The sequence below is a fragment of the Gekko japonicus genome, unplaced genomic scaffold (assembly GCF_001447785.1).
Source record: "Gekko japonicus isolate JY-2015 unplaced genomic scaffold, Gekko_japonicus_V1.1 scaffold249, whole genome shotgun sequence".
Classification (NCBI taxonomy): Eukaryota; Metazoa; Chordata; class Lepidosauria; order Squamata; family Gekkonidae; genus Gekko; species Gekko japonicus.
The window spans coordinates 395,104-409,754 of record NW_015168054.1 but is presented as its reverse complement, the minus strand read 5'-3'; positions in this window follow the sequence as shown (position 1 = coordinate 409,754).

Below are 14,651 nucleotides of genomic sequence, written 5' to 3'. Positions count from 1 at the left end.
AAATCGCTCAGAGCCAGCAGCTCTGCAGGATTGAGTGATTAATAAATCAAAAGATATTATTGTTGTTGTTGTTGTTGTTGTTATATGGCAAGGATTCTACTGGTCTGGGAACCCAGACCATATATGCCTCTATCTACTTTGGACACCATAAGTTTTGGAAATGCCATCTTGTGACTGAGTTGGAATCTGGAATAGTTATTTTTAGGGCTTTTAAACTGTTTTATTTTTTGTTCAGTACATTGTATGTTGTAACCAGTGTTCCCTCTAAGCTGAGTTAGTGTGAGCCAACTCACAGTTCTTTAGCCTCCAGCTCACAGATTTTTGTCTTGGCTCAGGAAGGATGGCTCCAGAGCAAACCTAATTTATGCAGTAGCCAAATCGCTCACTCACAACTTTAATGCCAGGAGCTCACAATTAGAATTTTTGCTCACAAGACTCCACAGCTTAGAGGGAACATTGGCTGTAACCCACCCTGAGCCCACTTGTGAGGGGGGTAGGATAAAAATCAAATCAAACAATACATAAAATAAAACCCACATTCCAAATTGTGTTCTAAAGGAAACCTGTGCCTCCACTGAACTCTGGTTGGTGCATGGCATGGGAGAATGTCGGTGGGGCTCAGCACCTCTTGGCAGAATTCTGTGCAGAAAATGTAAAAAATACGCTGCCAAAAAAGTTGTTCTTGCCATTCTCATGGCGGGGGGGGGGGATGTCAGGGAAGTAAATAAGTAATCTGAGTTCGGACAAGCATAACTCACAGAAGCACTGAAACTGAGGCCCGTGCAGGCTGTACAGGTGCTGTGGGGGAGAACAAGAGCCCCAGTGATGGAGGGCAGCTGCAGTTCCTGAGGCTCCTCGTGCAAGCCAGTGATGAGATAGGATGCAGGATGCAGAAAGAGGAGAGCCTGAGCCCCCCCCCCAAAAAAACCCCTCACTCTCATTTTCTGAGGTCTTTCCTTGGGGAAGTGACGTGTGTGAGAGAGAGTGAGTGTCTTGGCCTTGGTACTGGCTTGCTAGGTTGCTTGGCCTGGATTCTCTGGTTTGACATCAGCTTTGGTTGTGCTCACCACACTGACCTGGGTTCTCCATGGCTTCTGTAGTTTGTTACTGGTTCTGTTGGGTTTGCAACAAGTGTCCCTTGCTTAAGTTGGTTTGGCTTAGATTCTCTGGCTACACATTGGTTGTGTTGGGCTTGTCACACTGGCCGAAGAAGAGGAGGAGGAGGAGATTGGATTTATACCCCGCCCTTCACTCAGAGTCTCAGAGAGGCTTACAAACTCCTTCCCCTTCCCCTCCCACAACAGACACCCTATGAGGTAGGTGGAGCTGAGAGAGCTCTTTCCAGAACTGTCCTTGACAGAACAGCTCTGACAGAAGTATGGCTTGCCCAAGGTCATCCAGCAGCTGCAAGTGGAGGAGTGGGGAATCAAACCCAGTTCTCCCTGATTAGAGTCTGCTCACTTAACCACTACACCAAACTTTTGCTAGGATACTCTGGTTTGACATTGGTTCAGTTGGGCTTCTTGGAGCCGCTTGCATTTGGAGGCTTCTGGCCAGTGGTTTCTCTTGCATGTTTGCCTGCTGGCTTCTGCTGTGGAGAAAGTGTGGGAGTTTTTCTCCCAACAGGAAATTATGGAGACAAGTAGGATGGATTGGAGCTCCTTGTACAGGGGCCCATAGAATTGGACCGCTTACTTAAAACTGTGGGTGGAGGGCTTTAGTGGATTCCCCGGAATTTTGGTGTCACTTGTTTGAAAAACAGCCATTCCCATCCCCTGGAAACAGTCCCCTCAATAGGGATTAATGGATCCCCAACACTTCAGACTTTCATTAAAAAAATACAATTGCTGAAATAATATTTGGGACCTGAATAATCTGGAATGCGTGTATGGAAACCATTCCCACAATCCAAACCTGTAAAAGATCTTTTCCTTCTCCCCCAACTGCACACATCCCTAGGGGTGCACGTAGTTGGCCATCACTAAACAGACTGAAGAAAACAACCGTAAAGAGCAGGGTCAAAGGTCACCGGTGAACTGTTGGAGAGCATGTACACTTAAAAACAAACTTGACATCAGAGGATTCTTGGATTCTTTCTCTGGAACAAAACCAGCTCTTGAATTTCCAACTAAAGGAAATAGCATGGGCAAGGATTTATGAGCTGGGGGGAACATAGGAACTGTGCAAGTCAAATGGTTAGTCCAGTTGTATGATGTGGCGACCCTGATCCGAATCCCACTCCTCAGCCACTTTTACTCCTTTTTTTAAAATGTGGGAGATCATAACCAAAGATCAAAACCAAAGATCTCCCAAACCACATCTAGTTTTGCTCTACTATACATTACACAGTCCTTTCTGCTTGATGCACACTATGAGTTCCTTGCTGGAATTCAGTTCCCAGGGACATGGGGATCTGATTCAGATTGGGACTATGGCACATGGGGAGAAAGGATTTAACCCTTCCATTTGGGACCATTTTCCCAACCTGAAAGGCCCTGTTGGGAAAACTTAACATGCACTTATGTCTTCAGGTAAGTTCCCCCAACAGGGTGAACAGCAGCTTCCATGGGCCATTTCAGGTTGGGGGAATGGTGCAGAAGGAAAGGGTTAAATCCCTTCTTCCCATGTGCTGTATTTCCAATCTGAATTAGGTCTCTGCATCTGGGAACAGAAGAAGGAGGAGGAGGAGGAGGAGGAGGAGGAGGAGGAGACTGACCCAAGGTCACACCAGCAGCTGCATGTGGAGGAGTGGGGAATCAAACTCGGTTCTCCCAGATTAGAGTGAATGCTCCTAACCACTACACCAAACTGGCTCCCTTAATTCACTTCATTCCCAGTGCACTTCTCAGAGCAAACCTGAAAGCAATGCAAGAACTGTGAAATAGGTACAATTTGGGTTGCCAACTCTGGATTAAAATTCCTGGAGATTTGGGGGACGGAGCCTGAGGAGGGTGGGGTGTGGGAGGGGCGGGACCTCAGTGGGGTGTATTGCCAGAGAGTCCACCTTCCCAAGCAGCCATTTTCTCCAGGAGAACTGATCTCTGTTGGCTGGAGATCAGCTGCAATTCTCACCTGAAGGCTGGCCACCCCACATACGATACATTCACAGTTCACATAGGTCAACAAAAAGACTCCAACAGACCCCGTCTATCACTCAGCAAGAATCACGTATTTGTGCCCTTGAACCTTCTTTAAGGTCCAGGGATTCCACAGAGACATTTGAGGGCCCCTTGACAGACAAGACAAGGTGCCAAGGGCTTCTTGATGTCTGAAAACCGCCCGACGTGTGATATAAACGCTACCATTCTTAGAAGAGCTGAAGAAACGAAGACGAGGAAAACTGCACGCTCCGGGTGTCTATTCCAAGAGGCGTATGTGACAGCGATAGAGTTGCTGCCAGTTCTGAATCACCAGGTTGGCTTGCAGATCCTGACTTTTTATTGACACCCTATTATCCTTGCAGACAATGAGGGATTGTTCCTACTACATGCAAAAGAGGATTGTTCTGGCAGGTAAGGGTTTCCATTCAGCCAGCTTAAAATAGTAGGTTAAAGAGAGGCTTGACTTGTTGAAACCAGGCTCTCCGTGAACTTGATAACAGCAATGATTCATGACTGGCTATCGCTGTTTTGTGGTTGTAGAGCAAAACAGGAACCAGGCATTTATTCTAAAAGAGAGAGAAGCATTCAGCCTTCTAAAGGGGAGGATTGTCTTGGGTGACAATAGTGTTTCCATGCAGATTTCTTTAGGCCTTTCAGACGCTTAATGTTTTCAAGGCATTGTCTCCCTATGAACTTTTGTTAGTTCTGACTCCAGTGCGATTCTGTTGTTAACAGAGTCATGACAGAGACAGAAGCTGTATGGACAATTCTGTACACACACAGAAAAAGCCATGGGATTGCATTCAGGAGTCTCAGAGATTCTCAGGGTGCCCCCCCCCCAGAACATTTTTAAGCGTGTTAAGTCTTGTTCAGTGTCTTACGGAATCATCCTATACCTTTTTATTAGAATGAGAAATTTATTTCTTTTGTATTTATATGGCTCAGTGGTTAAGATGCTTAGCTGCAGACCGGAAGGTCAGCAGCTCGGCAGTTCAAGACCCATGAGGGAGTGAGCTCCCATCTCTGGTCCCAGCTCCTGCCAACCTAGCCGTTCGAAAGCAAGAAATTGCAAGTAGATAAATAGGTACCCCTTCGGTGGGAAGGTAACAGCATTCCGTGCGCCTCGGCATCCAGTCATGCCGGCCACATGACCACGGAAACGTCTTCGGACAGCGCTGGCTCTTTGGCTTGGAAACAGAGATGAGCACCGCATCGCTAGAGTCGGATTCGACTGGCTTTCGAGCAAGGGAAACCTTTAGCTTTACTTATTTATATAGCACTTTCCTTGTTCAGCACTTCACATATATTATCTTGTGCTAAACCTTACAAATCCCCGTATGGGGGGGGGGGCAATATTATCTTCATCCTCATAATGCAGACGGGAGTCACCGGCCAAGAATGCATAAGTTCATGCCTCCACCTTGTGAATTCATGACACATGTGAGATTGGAACTGAGGACCTTTGAGATCACAACATATTCCCTTAATTGATGCCACACAGGTCCAGGCCGACACGAACTGACTACTTGGGGCAATTCACCCAGAGAAAGATTCCAGAATTGGCAGCGTAGAACCTTTGGATCCAACCCTCTGGGGATGGTACAAAATAGGTCTCACACATTTGGTTTGTCAGGAACTGACCAATATACCAGGAGACACATGGAATTAGGGTTGCAAGCACTGCCTTGGCAAATGCTGAGAGATTTTGAGGGTGGTGCCTGGGGAGGGTGAACTTTGGGAAGGATGCAGCATCACTTCTGGGTGCCACTCTAGGAATTTCCCCTTATCTCTATGATAAAGACGATAGAGATGCGGGGAAATTTCCTAGAGCGTCACTATGGAGGCCGTTTCGAAGCCATTTTTCTTCCTACTCTTCAATTTCTTAAGACAGTGGGATTGGGGACAAGTTTAGGCATTTGCTCACTGCGGGTGGGCAAATGGCAAGCCTACCTGAGATGCCAAATGACCAGTGCGGGGGGGGGGGGGGCTGGCCTGGTTTGTTCCTGTACCATTAACAGCAGCCTGACAAGCAAAAAGTAGCAGATGAAACTTTTTCACAGCACAGCCATAATAAATGTAATCAACTGCTAACATTTGCACTGCTGTTTTAGAAACAGCTTAAATGGCCTCTCACTTTAAAAGCTGAAAACCTGCTGTGACGGACAAGAGAAGATTCCGCCTTTTCTCTCCATTTAAAACAGACCAATTGGATTGGCCGATCGGAGAGGCACCGTTCCAAACTAAGCTAAACAAGCAGTGGAAGCAGTGACCATTCAACTAGCTCCCAAAACTGTTCCTTTATTTGTTGGGTACATTTACAGCGCTATCCTAAGCAGAGTTACACCCTCTACTTTAATTGACGTCAACAGGTTTAGACGGGTGGAGCTTCGCTTAGGATTGCACCGTGTCACGGGTTACACATTAGAAGTGCATCGTCTCTGGAGCTCTGCAAACTACCTTCCAAGTTCTGCCAACTGACCCCATTTGCAACCTGTAAAATCTTTTGCCATTCCTATCTCCCTGCCAAGCGCTGTCGTGGTTTTGAGATACGCACAAATAAATGATCAAACTCTTGTAGGACATCCGCCCCAACCAGTCTGAAGTAAGAGCTTCAGGCAATGAAAACTTTGGCAAGGCCATCGCACGGCATTTGAGAGAGGAACGTTCCCAGATTGTTTTTCACCACAGGGTTTGTAAATCACACCTGCCAGGGTCCTCTACGGATACAAGAAAAATACATACGGCTGTTAAGAAGGTTACGGGGGGAGAGATGCTGGGTTGAATCCAAAGTTCATTCTTCACCAGTAGAAAGTGGAGAGCCGTTTCCCCCAGTCCTCCCCCACCCACCCACGTGCTCCGCAGGCCCGTGCTGTTCCAGAGCTTGCCCTGTGCTCCAGGAGCCCCACTGGAGAATGCTCAGTGGGAGAGGGGAATCGACAAGAATCTCCCCCACACTCCTTCCACTGGTGGGCATGACGTGTGTCATTTTAGGTCTGCAAAAAGAAACTTTAGAAAGCAGTCCCAGAGGAGTACATTGCTTTCTGAAATGTAAGATTCCTCTGTCGTAACATTTCACGCCGCTCTCTGATTAGGAACTGCCACTGGACTTTTGTGAAATAATCTCTCGGTAAACCACCGATCTGGATCCAGCAAGTATATTTTCATCCCGCCACGCCTCCAAGGAGGTCAGAGAGCCATACACGGTTCTCCCCTCCTTTTTATTCTCACAACACACCTGTAAGGTAACTGAAACTGAATCCTCACAACAAGCCCAAGGCCACCCGGTGACCTACACAGCAGCGTGGTATTTGATCTTGAGTCGCCCAAATCTGACAGACTAATTTCTAATTTATTTTGGTTTCTAACAACCCTGTAATGTCAGCCAATATGACTATCATCAAAGTTATTGTTATCATCATCATCAGGCAGTATAGCCAGGAGATCCTAAGATTGTCTGGCAGTCAAAAGTTCTAGCTCTTTTAGCATTAGGCACCACTAGGTGGTGAGTTAGACTTGTTGTTTTAAGATGTTTCAGAGGTGGTTTGCCATTGCCTGCCTCTGTGTCCTTGGAGGTCGCCCTTACTTGCCAAGACCGACCCTGCTTAGCTTCCGACATCTGACAAGATCGGGCTAGCCTGGGCTATCCAGATCAGGGCAAAGTGCAGTCAGGTGACAGAGGATGGAAAAGATGCTACACGGGAAGTCTGTGGCTCTGTTGAGGGTCCTCAAACCTCAGGCTTTTAGCAACCAGATGACACCTGTTTTTCTGCAACGATCTCCAGGTATGGGAATTGGGATTCAGTGTTTCCAAACATACAGCACTAACTCCGTATACACAACCCACCACTCTAGGACTGGTCTAGCCTGTTGCCAGGGACCAGGGTTATCTGAACAGTGTGGACATGAGACTTCTCATGGCCTGTCAAGTAATGCCCTTGGGGAAAATATAATCTGCTTCTATCCCATAACAGTTCCCATACTGGAAGCAAGAGAAACTGATATGTGCACATACTTCGGTTGATTTTGTGAATATGCATGCATTACAAAAACGAGTTTCATAGGAAAATCACAGCATTCTTCAAAGTTCATTTCATACACTTGACCATTAGATAACAGAAATTGTTTTTCAGCTTGTCGTGTTGGCAATAGATTCTGCCCAGATGTTTTCATTGCATGGAAGTCATTCGATGTGCCCTCTTCCTCCATGCCAAACATTCATCGTCGCCAATGCCTTTCAATTCATTTCTCCAAGTACCACCAGATTCACCACTGTGGAATGTCCGGAGTCTGGAGAAACACCACGTTAGAAGTGAATAATTTACAGCCCGCAGACGGCTTAGCATATTCCTATAACATATTCATCATAGAGTTTGCAGAATGGAATACAAATGAATGGATGGATTAACCAATCAGTGGATTGAATCCCACAAATCTGTTCTGCTATTGGAGGAGCTTTCCACCAACAGAAGGAGCCCTTCCCTGATGTAAGTGAGAATCTTCCATTGGGCATCCTTCCACTAGAGGAAAGCACCTCCGCTAGTGGAATGGGTTTTCAGGATCCAGCCCTACAGGGTGAATGGCACTGCTGGGCTGTTATTGCCCGCGATACAAAAAAGAGAGAAAGAACCTTCTAAAAGGTGTTTTGGAAGAGCAATTTGATATCTCCATACTCTCTTTCTGTCTCTAGAGACAGAAAAGGGAGAGGGGAAAATAAAAAGGAAACCTGCCTCCCCCTGAAAAAAGTTGAAAGGGGGGAAATATCACAGCAGCTTTGGCTGTTTGCCTCGTGTTTTTCACATGGAATTGTGCAACTCACTTTCTCGACAGTTCTTGTCAACAAGACATCCAGCAAGTGCGCTGTAATTGGACCTTTCTCTGTCCTGTGATCCTTCCACAAGCCCCCCCCCCAAGTACTCAGTCCAGTCCCAACAGAACAGAATGGGGGGAGGGCTGTCATTCTATAAGATCTTTGCCCATTTTACTTCCCCCACTGTGGAAGAAGAGGATATTAAAACTGAGGTGATTATCCTTTGTTGAAGGACAGGAGACTGTGCCAAAGAGAAGGAGCGCATAGCTCGCAAAACATATGCCATAAAACATAAAACAAGAGCATTCATGAAATGGCAGGGGATGGGGAGGGTACTCTTTGGTGTTCACATTTTGCATGAATAGGTGTGCAAGTGCTCCCGCAGTTTGATGTTAGGCTCAAGGAATGCTGAGGTCTTGGAAATCTCTAAACGTTGAGGGAAGTATTTCCACGCTGACTTACCTGTGGAGGATCCTCCAGGAATCTGCCTTGGAAACTAGAGGGTTCTGGGAAATGACCTAGGATGAACCCTCTCACGCAGCTCAGTGGCCATATAGAAAGTGATTCCCACAAAGATTGTGCCCCCCTCCACCTCCAACACTCTCTTGCTGCTTTGTATTTACATAGGACAACTGTCTTTTGAGGAAGCTTGTCTGCCACTGCTGATCTTCTACCCGGGTTCGGCCTTGACCTAAATTGCCCAGGCTAGCCCAGTTTTGTCAGATCACAGAAGCCATGCAAGGGCGCCCCTGGCTAGTATTTGGATGGGAGACCTCCAAGGAATACCAGGGTTGTGATGCGGAGCCAGGCAACGGCAAAGCACCCCTGTTTGTCTCTTGCCTCGAAGGCGCTACAGGGTCATCGTAAGTCACCACCAACTTTCCACCACCAACTTTCCACCACCAACTGAGGAGGAACTCCTTCTGAGCTTCCAAAGTACACCACCGCTGACTTTGTTAATCCTGCTCTGCTGTTCCCATTCATTTCCCTCATTTTTGGAACAAGTCAGATCTCTCGGAGTGAGGTTGAGGGAACTTTATGGAATGACTTGTTTGATCAATCATGAGGGAAATGAATAATTTTTTTAAAAACCCAGTCTTTCTCCTGTTTCTTCCATTTTGAGAAAACCTCCTTATTTGGCAATCAACTGGAATGAGGAGAAATCCAGTATCTGGTAGAAAACTGGGCCAGCTGGAAGGCCATTAAAGGTAAAGGTTCCCTTCCTTGAAAGCCAGTTGAATCGAAAGTGGTGCTCATCTCTGTTTCCGTGGTCATGTGGCCGGCATGACTAAACACCAAGGCGCACGGAACGCTGTTACCTTCCCACTGAAGCGGTACCTATTTATCTACTTGCAATTTCTTGCTTTCAAACTGCTAGGTTGGCAGGAGCTGGAACTAGAGACGGGAGCTCACTCCGTCATGCGGCACACTCGGGTCTCAAACTGCTGAACTATCGACCTTCCACAGCCTGCAGTTCAGCATCTTAACCACTTGAGCCACCGCAGCTCCTATGGAAGGCCATTAGTTGGCTATTAATGATGTTCCATCCTACAGCTGCATGTGACATCCGCTCAACATCTTGTTGCATTTAAGCAATGGAAGTAATAGTTGAAGCGATAGGAGAGAAATTACATTCGCTTGGTATATATATTTTATATGCATGCACTGAGAGTGCTGGGGGAGTGTAATTTATCTACCCCAACAGCAGTGTTGTTCATTCCATGGTGTACTGTATGACCTCGCTCCAAATCCTCAGTCACCCATGAAGCTCCCTGGATAACCCTTGGCCAGTTCCAGACAAGCCCACTTCACAGGGTAACTGGGAGAATAGAAGTGCCTGTTGTGGGAGAGCCATATCGGTCTCCCTGAGCTTTCTTTGACCGAGAGGTGGAATAGAAATGTTTTTGGGACATAAATACAATGCTGTTACCAGTTCCAAGGCTGTGGAATAAGGTGAAAAACATCTGCAGTCCCAGGCACCAACTTTTATACAGAGGTGTTGGATTCAGACTGAGGGATTTCTGAACAGATGGCATCCAGGAGCACCCAATACCCAATCGATATATTCTTATTTGCCTGGTTTTTCCTCACTTGGAAGCAGAGAAAAAGACAGGGCCAGTTGTTGACAGAGCTGTTGTGGAACGAACTTTATTCCATTTCCGTCTTGGTAGCAACATTCTCTCCAGAGGGGACACAGGGGAAGAGGATGCTATAAAGGGGAAAGGCTTTAGGCATTCTCTACTACCACCCCCACCCCCATTTGCCAACCTGGAAAGACGGTCGACAAATTGGTCACTCATTAAACACTTCTACCACTCAGTGCAGGAAAGCCACTTCCCCTTGGAACAAACGGAAGAAGAAGGAAGGGGTTTTATTGAGCCTTCTGGGTGGGCCCAAAGGTCCCGGAGCAACCAACTCTCAATAAACTTGTTGCCCTTCCGTTACTCACTGGAACACTCCATAAGTAACTGGTTATTGTTTAGCCTGCGTAGGTATCTGTGGACTCACTGAAGTGTTCTTCTGTACTCTTAACCCAAAAAAGAAAAAAGAAGCTTGCCAAACACACAGGTCATCCTGACCCACTAAAAGAACCATTAAAAATATATATACATATATATCAGTGTAAGGGGGAAAGAGAATAACCGGAATCAAATTAGTACTCCCTGTTCTCCCAATGCAGATCTCATGAACTATTAGATAACTGCTAGGATGAGGAAACAGTTACAAGATGAGGGCCTTTTTGAAAATATATCGCCTCAGACTACTGCTATAGCGGCCAAGCAATGCTAGTCGATCCTATAAGCAGGGGAGGGCAGATTTTTACAGAAGAACATAAGAAGAGGCCTGCTGTATCAGACAAGTGGTCCATCTAGTCCAGTATCCTATCTCACTCAGTGACCAATGAGTTCCAATGAGACCAATGAGAGAGCCAGTTGGGAGTAGTGGTTAAGTGCACGGACTCCAATCTGGGAGAACCAGGTTTGATTCCCCACTCCTCCACTTGCACCTGGCCGGATGACCTTGGGCAAGCCATAGCTCTGATAAGAGCTGTTCTTGAAAAAGAACAGTTTCTGTCAGAGCTCTCTCAGCCCCGCCTACCTCACAAGGTGTCTGTTGTGGGGAGGGGCAGGGAAAGGAGTTTGTAAGCCACTCTGAGACAACCTTGGGTAGTGAAGGGCGGGGTATAAATCCAATCTCTTTTCCTCTTCTTCTTCCTCAGGGCATAGAGGCTGAGGCCTTCCCCTGATGTTGCTTCCTGGCACTGGGATTCAGATGTCTATTGCCTCTGAATGTGGATCAGGCCCATAGCTCTGCCCCCTTTCTTAAAGGCACAGCCCCACAATAATTTCTCCTGTAAATGTTTTTTCTGTCAGTTTAAAACATTTTAAAGGGTGTGCACTCCTTTAAGCAGAGTGGGATGCTGTAGTTGACTAATTCCCGCCTGGAGCAAGGGGGTTGAAGTAGGAGACCTTCCGGATCCCTTCTGTGTCAAGAAACTGGTCTCCTTTTTCTGCCTAAGTGTTAGCTTTCTTGACTATAGAAGTCATCACCCCCACCTGCCGGCTTGTTAGCAGACTTGTCACTTAGGCTGGCAGAAGTGATTAACTTGCAGCCGCTGAGAACTGTCATCTAAAGTGGTTGACAGCTTGCAGTTTAGAGGTCTATCCCTGGTACCAGCTTTCTATTGGCTAAATGGCTTTTCGTTCTGCACTGAGAACTTCAGCCCCACCAGGAAAAAAATGTGCCCCACAAGCCACAAAATCCTGGCTACAGGCCTGAGGCGGATGTTCCCTCTAGTCAGCATGGCTAGTAGCCACTGATAGACCTATCTTCCATGAATCTGTCTAATCCCCAGAGGTCATTTCGGGGGGGATCGCGGGGGAACACAGTTCCCCCGGGTGAGGTACGAGGGGCGGGGCACATGATGAAGCCCCACCCCCCACTTCCAGCCGCCCCGCTTCCGGCCCTCATTCAGCCAGGAGGAGGAGGCAGGAGAAGAGGGAGGGTAAGATGCTTCCTCCCTGCCTCTCCCCACCCCTGCTTGCCTGGGGCCAGGGAGGGCCTTGGCAGGGCTTCCTTGCACTCCTGCCGGCCTTGCAGGTCCACCGCTGGGCCCCTCATGGGGCTCGGCAGTGGAGCTGCAAGGCCGGCGGCAGCAGCCGAGACCGTTGGGGGCGGGGTGTGTGGCCTTATGACACATCTCCAGTGATGTCAGGGGGTGTGGCCTTATGACACACTTCTGATGATGTCAGGGGGTGTGGCCTTATGACACACTTCCGGTGATGTCAGGGGGTGTGGCATATGCTAATGAGTTATGCTAATGAGTTCCCCTAGTTCTTTTTCTACGAAATGACCCCTGCTAATCCCCTTTGAAAGCTTTCTATGCTTGTGGCCATCACTACATTCTCTGGCAGCAAATTCCACATTTTAATAATTTGCTGGGAGCTACACGCACACACCCCGGAAGCCTTCAGACCTATCAGGCACAAAATGATTATTTGGTGGGTGGAGCCAGCCCAAAATGACTGCATGACCAATGGTAAGTTATGTGGCTGAGAAGCTAGGTGATTCTGAAAATACCACCGCCATCACTGTCGGCATGGTACAACTGAGGCAGGGAGAGCAAAGGTTAAATTCTATGAAGACGGGGTTTGGGGCAGAAAACTGACTGGGGGATGTTTTGAGGCTTTTGAGGCAATTGAGATAGCGACAACTGTAGCCAGAAGCTGAAGAGCCATTTGGGAAGTTTCATCCACACCACCGAAACCTTAATATTTTTTTTCCCTAGAAAGTGCTCAAACCAAGTTAGGATTCAGTGGCCTCCCACACAGTAAGGAAACCAGAGTTTCAGACTAGAGCAAAGCTACACAACTGAAAATCACATCACTCCAAAGGGCGGTTTACGTTAACTCAAGATGGCTTCTACTGCTACAATAACTAGGGGAGGGCTGTCTTTGAACCCTCCCGGCACTTCCTTTTCTCTTCTTTGCACCACTACAGGCCTCTGTGGATCTCCACAGATCTCTCTAGAACCCGAGCGGTCACCCACGCTATCTGCTTCCATGTCTCAAATATTTTTTTGTTCTGTGCACTTCCCCTCGCCCACATTTTTACCTCTACTCCTTGTCAGCCTATGAAACCCCCTGGTTTACACGTGGCTCTAAGCCAGATTCTCAAACTATTGCCACAACTTTATCGGGAGCGACTGAGATACTTATTAAAATCAGAGCATAATCACGGTTCTAAACATTACCAGTGCTGTCGAGTCATAGCTGAATTACAGTGACCCTGTAGGGTTTTCAAGGCAAGAGACATACAGCGGTGGTTTATCCATTTCCTGCCTCTATCTAGTGACCCTGACTTCCTTGATTGTCTTCAAATATGAACCAGGGCCGACCCTGTTTTGCTTCCGAGATCTGATGAGACAAGGCAAGCTTGGACCATCCAGGTCAGGGCAAAAGTTTCCAGCACTCACAATTTAGGGAGGAAGATCCTTCCATCTCTCCTGCCATATGGCAGAAGAGAATGTGGAATTATTACCTCAGAAAGGCCATCCACAGTAACAGAGACACAGGTCATATTGGAAGACAAGAGCCAGACAGGTCCGTAGCTAACACAAGGCCTGCAGCCCCCTAGCGTTCCTTCTGGGGGCCCTCCCTTTCGGGCTGCCCCCAAAGTGCTTCAACTTGCCACCTGTGCTGTGCTTTGATTTAATTAGCTGGTGGTCCCCCCCCGAGGCCCCCTCCCCAAAAATTCCCTAACTAAGGGGCTGGAGCCAGATATTGACTTCCTGTTGGGTTTTGATGGTGAGATATTGAAAAAATGGTATTTAGCAGAGATAAGATAGCTTAGCAGAGCTAGAGTAAAATAATTCAGACTCAGAGTCCATGTGTGATTAAAATATAAAGTTTTTACTAAATTCTAGCATGCGGAAGGGTAACTGGGATGAAAATAACAACAGCGCTAAATGGCTACATCCTTACACTACAAAGACAAAACTAGAAGAGCATTATGGCTTCTCTTCTTCTTCAGAACAGCAAACAAAGACGGGAAGAGGAGCCATAAAATGCTAAAACACTTTGACACTTTCGTTCCAATCAAACTCCTAGATCAGGGAGAAAATTCCCGGGCTTCCTATATCTAAAGAACATTGGTTACATGAGAAACATGTGACTTCCTGTGAGTAACAGAAACAAACATTTAACACCAAATATACTGAGTGTTTTCAACTTGTAATACCCAACACTTCCCCATGTCTTGAGGCCAATGGATGGTGTCTTTCTGCAGAGATCTACCTTATCCTAGGCCAAAGCAGCTGAGATCTGCTGGAGGGCTTCTTCATCTTATTCTCCATCCTCAATTGTGAAACTTCCTCTCCAGGAAGAGAACTCCAGGAAGTGTCCCTTCAGAGCAAACTGGAGACTTTCTTGTTCCGAGACTAGTGTTAAATGAACGAAATGGCACTTGAGGCTGTCGCTCCCAAGTCTTGCTATTGACCGCTGTTACGGCATCACAGAGTTTTAGTCTGTGGCAATTTCCGTAATTTCCGTTCACTGCATTATTTCAAATTCTGGTCCACTAGCCACCTTAAGAACCCACCAGATTGGAACGGTGGCACATCACCAAACAATAAAAAATGCCGACAAACCGTTTTTAACCTACATATAGGATCTTCTATTGCCACCAATCACATAGTTACTTTGCAAGCTTCCTCAGGCACAGATGGTACTTTTAAGCAAAAA